Here is a 6,131-nt window from a genome sequence, read left to right as displayed (position 1 = left end):
TTTTTTCTTTGTGATTCACAGTCATTTTTATATCTAGCTAAATTATTTTCATCTATCCTGGTGTCAAGATCACTTTCAAGAATAACCCTGCTTCTTCTTGTGCTACTAATTAGCCATCCATCATTAAAATCTAGATGCAGTGATCATGGTACATCTGAGTATGTTCCATGGCACCCAGCAACCAAATCACAGAGTGAGAAAAGAAGCAGCTTGAAAAGTGTGGAGCTAGAAGCTACACTATGGAAGACTCAAATGCTGAGGGGAGGAGCTACAAACTTGAATAGAAGTTTTCCTGAAATTGCCAACAAAGGCTAAAAATATACATGATATTATTAATAGCATGTTGAAAAGCTGAAATAAATTATCTAAAGTATAAATATTAAACAGTAACTATACTAAAGGAAATAATTACCATTATGTCTCTTTGAGAAAACTAAGCAAAAAACAGAAAACAAAGCAAAAACTCTTTGATACAGTTCCTTATCAAAGGCAATGAAAATGCTATCTGTAAGTGTAAAACAGTTTATAATGATGAAGTTAATTAATGGAAATATACTCTTTATTTTTGTTACTAGTCAATAAAATTGAATTTGTAATTTGTTGTGTTTTTTTTCTTACACTTTCTTATACTCTCATACTTAATTTTGTATTTAAAATCTTGTATTATTTTTCTTGGAAGGAGACACCAAATTGAGTAAGATTTAAGTCAGCTCCCATCTATGTCTTTATATCTTTCATGCTGTTTTCCATTTTAAGGTTTGACTCTACAATAAAGACACACTTTTTCTTTCACTTCAATGAAATTTTAAATCTTTCTAACACTCTGATTTTAGTTTAATGTAGTGGATCTTCTGCTTTGGGAATTACCTTTACTGTCTTTGCTCTTTACATATTTTTTTTTCTCTTAAGTGCATTTGATATATATTTGTTATATGAATTTATTCTGTTATCTCTATTTTTTCCTCTGTGTCAGATACTGCATTTTTCACCATTTCTAATATAATCCCAGGCAGTATTGCCAAATCAACAACTCCAGGAAGCACAAAAAAATTGGTAACTTTACCAGATCTCTTGCTTTAACTCAAACTTTGTTGTTTTTCTACCCAAGACTGTAAACAACCTTACTTCTAATTAAAATATGTCAATGGGAATCTCAGAATTTTATTGTCTTACTTTCTTTTTTAAGAACACCTTTGTTGTATCCAGGAAGATGTTAGAAACTTGTTATGCCAGAATTTGTTTCTCATATGGCCACCCATATTCCAGTTTTAAAAAGTACATTGTTTAGGGTTTTTGTGTATGTGTGCTTTAGGTTATTAAGAAATAGAAAGTTATTGATGACATTAGACTTCATTGGTAGCAGTTAATTTTTTTTTTAACATTTTGATGATCTTGTTCAGTTGCCCAGTCATGTCCAACTCTTTGCAACCCCATGCCAGGTCTCTCTGTTCCTCACCATCTCGCAAAGTTTGCCCATTCATGTCCATTATCTTGCTAAAAAGCAACTATTTTCACTGTTAGTGGGAAAATATAACCTCCTTGTCAAATGGTTAGTTATATTCTAACAGTTAATAACTTTAATCCTCAAAGGCATTGAGGCTGTTTGATTAATACCTAAAGTTTCACAGTAAAGTAAATGTATGAATTTGCTGATCATAAGCATTTGCTATGGTACATGGAGGATGCATAAGTAAGTGTTGTGATTTCATAGTAGACCAAAAAGCAAACAGAAAATATTTGGTAAAAATATATTCCATGAAAAAAAATTTGGTTGTTTCTTGTTTGTTACCTTTTTCATGTGTTTATGTTATCATATAACTATATAGAATATATTTCATGTGTATGGATTTGTGTAAAGGAAAACCCAGCAAATAAAATTTTTAACTTTACTTAATTAGCCAATTTGTGAGTTTTCTGTGTTGTTGTTCATTAGCTAAGTTGTATCTGACTCTTTGCAACCCCATGGACTGTAGCACACCAGGGCTCCCTGTCCTTCATTATTTCCCAAAGTTTGCTCAAACTCATGCACATTGTGTCCATGATGCTATCCAATCATCTCATCATCTGTTGCCCACTCCTTCTCCTACCCACAATCTTTCCCAGCATCAGTGTCTTTTCCAACATGTTGGCTCTTTGCATCAGGTGGCCAAAGGATTGAAGTTCCATCATCAGTCCTTCCAATGAATATTCATAGTTGTTTTCCTTTAGGATTGACTGGTTTGATCTCCTTTCTGTCCAAGGGACACTCAAGAGTCTTCTTCAGCACCGCAATTCAAAAGCATCAGTTCTTCAGTGCTCAACCTTCTTTATGGTCCAACATTCACATCCATACATGACTACTGGGAAAACCATAGCTCTGATTATATGAAATGTCAGCAAAGTGATGTCTCTGCATTTTAATATGCTGTCCAGGTTGTCATAGCTTTTATTCCAAAGAGCAAGTATCTTTAATTTTATGTCCAGAGTGATTTTCAAATCCCGAAATAAAATCTTTCACTATTTCCACTTTTCCATCTATTTACTGTGAAGTGATCAGACCAGATGCCATGATCTTAGTTTTCTGAATGTTGAGTTTCAAGCCAGCTTTTTCTCTCTCCTCTTTCACCGTCATCAAGAGGCTCTTTCATTCCTTTTCTCTTTCTGTCATTAAGAGTGGTATCATCTATGCAGATTGTTTTTAATAATTCTGAGGTTGTTATTTCACCCAGTTCTTGATTCCACCTGGGGATTCATCCAGCCTGGCATTTCTCATGGGGTACTCTGCATAGAAGTTAAATAAGCAATGTGGCATACTCCTTTCCCAATTTTGAGCCAGTCTGTTGCTTCATGTCTGGGTATAACTCTTGCTTCTTGACCTTTGTGTAAGTTTCTCAGAAGACAGGTAAGGTGGTCTGGTTTTCTCATCTTTAAGAATTTTCCAGTTTGTTGTGATCCATACAGTCAAAGGCTTTAGTGTAGTCCATGAAACAGTAGTAGATCTTTTTTTTTTTGAATCCTCTTGCTTTTTCTATGATCCAATGGATGTTGGCAAGTTGATCTCTGGTCTTATTCCTTTTCTAAACTCAGCTTGTACATCTGGAAGTTCTGGGTTGATGCACTACTGAAGCCTAACTTGAATGGTTTTGAGCATTTACAATGTTTTTTTAATATTTTTTTTAATCTTTCAAATATAAAAGCACATTAAACACATATGGAGGATTCTGCCCCTATTTTTCCAATAGTTATATATGTTCTTTTTTCTTATCTTAGTACATAGGTTAAAAGAGTGATATTTCAACTATTTTCTAGTAAGTCCATAGGTAAGAAGGTGATGGAGCTTTAGATTCATGTGCTCATTAAATCCAAAGCAGTCTTATGTCTATGTGATTCACCTGTTACTTTTCTGCAAATGGTTTAATGTGACACAAATATTAAGCTATTGAATTGTGTGTTTATCATAAAGTAAATTAAAAAATGATCTAAACAGTAGGTTTAAAGCAAGTATTCTCCTTTCCATCTATGTAGTTATCAAACATGTCAGATATCTCTGTATTTTTTAATCTTATTCTTGATGTTTTCTTTACAATAATTTTCATATACAATTATTTTTACTCTGGTTCATGAACTCTTTTAAATGACCTGAGTTTAGTTTAATGACAAAGAGGGCACTAACTGCTTATATTACATGTTTATTTGTATGAAATTTTAATCAGACACATATAAAATAAACAATTAAGAGTATGCAACTGTCTTCCATTATGAGCACATATCCTTCATGTTTCCCAAATTAAAATCCCTCCTGCTATTTAGTTAGAATATATTTCTAATATTCTCTGCTTGAGAAATTATAATTTTCTGTACTTATTATTGACAGGAAACTTATTTTACTTATAGTTTAGCTCTTTGTCTGTTATTAAGTAAGAGCAGTACAGTCTCATTCAGTAGCAACTTCCATATTATCGAAGGTGCCCTTTAAAATATGTGGAAACAACTGAGTACCTAGTGTTATACAGAGGTTGAGTTGGTCAAACAACCATTATGTGATGTGTTTAGTGAATTAATTTTATTATTTCAACTCTGTAATGTGTTAGCTTTCAATGGCAGATACAATTCACTATTAGTACCTTTTTTGCCCTAGGGTTTTTGTAAGTTCATTTTGAAGGAACGTTTTCAACATTCTGATTTTCTTTACTTATCTTCTGTAATTTTAGAGAAATAAATTGCCTCAGTAGGTTTTATGAGATCATTTCAGTGTCTGCATTATTTGAAAGACTTAATGGTTCACAGAAAATCAGAGATACATTTTGTGTTTCTGAATTTAAAATATTCACTCCATTGGAAATGAGGCCAGAGAGAAACTGAGATCTTATTGTATTAGTGACAACAGTAACAGTGACAGTATAATTTAGATTCATTAATGTATTCAGTTATATAAGACATTTATTGAGAGCATACCATTTTGTTAGGCATTTGAAGTAAAGTAGTGAACAAGTAGATGAAAACACATATCCTGCTGTAATGCTATAATGGAGACTGTATTTTATAAAATGAATACAAACTCTGTGTGTGTGTGTGTGTGTGTGTGTGTGTGAACACACTGTATACATGTATTGGGTGAGGGAACAATAAGTTCTGTAAGAATAAAAATGAAGTAGGGAAATGAAGAGTCTTTATTTGCAGAAGGAAGTTCACATTTAAATAGGTTATTTAGAGGGATCTCACTGAAAAAGCTATAGTGAAATACAAATGAGTAACATGAATGAGGTAGCAGTGAAGATACAGGGTAGACATTCCAGCCAAAGTGAAGAGTCAATTCAAAAACAATGACATTGCAATACATTGGGGAAATGCCTTTCAAGTTACTACAAATACCATGGAGAAAGTTAGGAAAAAATAGTAGGTTAGTTCAATGAAGTAATGGGGGATCTGATTGTGTATGTCTTGAAAAAAATAAAAGCAGTGGCATAATACAAATTATGGTTTGCTGATGTGGTAAAAAATTGACTGATACAGATAACCAAATTAAGGAGATGAGTTAGGAGATTATCTTAATAATCCAGGTAAGAAACATGATGCTTAGATCATCAGCTTTGTTGTAATGATGTTATTGAGAAGTCCTTGGATTCTATATATTTTAAAGTTAGTCAAAATAATTTCTGTGAGATTCAATATGGAATTTCTCAGAGAGGGATCAGAGATGACTCCAAGAAAAGAAGTCATTCATGAAACAAAAAGACAATTAATTTAATGGTAGAAAATATTTGCAAATAATATGACTGAGAAAGACTAATATTCAAAATAGCAACATTATCTACAATAGTCAAGATATGGAAGCAACCTAAGTGCACATCAACAGATGAATGAATAGAGGGGATGTGATATATATCTATCTCATAGTGGAATATTACTCAGCCATAAAAAAGGAAATTTCCCTATTTGCAACAACATTGATAGACCCAATGGGTATCATGCTTAGTGATGTAAGCCTGACAAAGAAAGACACATGCTGTATGTAATGATGTTAAAAAACTTATGGATACATGCATCATCATGGGAATATCAAAAGTATTTTGAAAATGAAAGAAGGCAAACAAAAGATCACATGTTATACTTGGTGTTTGAATAACACAGGGGGTTAAGAATGTTGACCCTCCATGTAATTGAATATCCAGGTAAAGCTTTATATTTGCTCTCTGTCTCCATAGTTCTCCATGCACAGATTCAACCAATCACAAATTGTGTGGTAATTTAGAACATATTTGTTGGAATAAAATCTGCATATAATGGATCCATGCAATTCCATTCAATGTTTTTCAAGGCCAACCATTTCTTTTAAATTCTAGAAAGGGCACAGTTATCATAAAAGAAAGCAGATTAAGGATTTCATGAAGCAAAGAGATAGACCATGGACTTCCCTGGTAGCTCACCCGGTAGACTCCATCTGCAATGCAGGAGACCCTGGTTTTATTCCTAGGTTGGAAAGATCTGCTAGAGAAGGGATAGGCTACCCACTCCAGTATTATTGGGCTACCCACTCCTATATTTGAGTAAAGAATACACATGCAACATGGGAGACCTCAATTCAATCCCTGGCTTGGAAAGATCCCCTGGAGAAGTGAACAACTACCCACTCCAGTATTCTGGCCTGGAAA

This window comes from Ovis canadensis, chromosome 2, assembly GCF_042477335.2.
Source record: "Ovis canadensis isolate MfBH-ARS-UI-01 breed Bighorn chromosome 2, ARS-UI_OviCan_v2, whole genome shotgun sequence".
NCBI lineage: Eukaryota > Metazoa > Chordata > Mammalia > Artiodactyla > Bovidae > Ovis > Ovis canadensis.
This window is presented reverse-complemented; position numbering follows the sequence as displayed.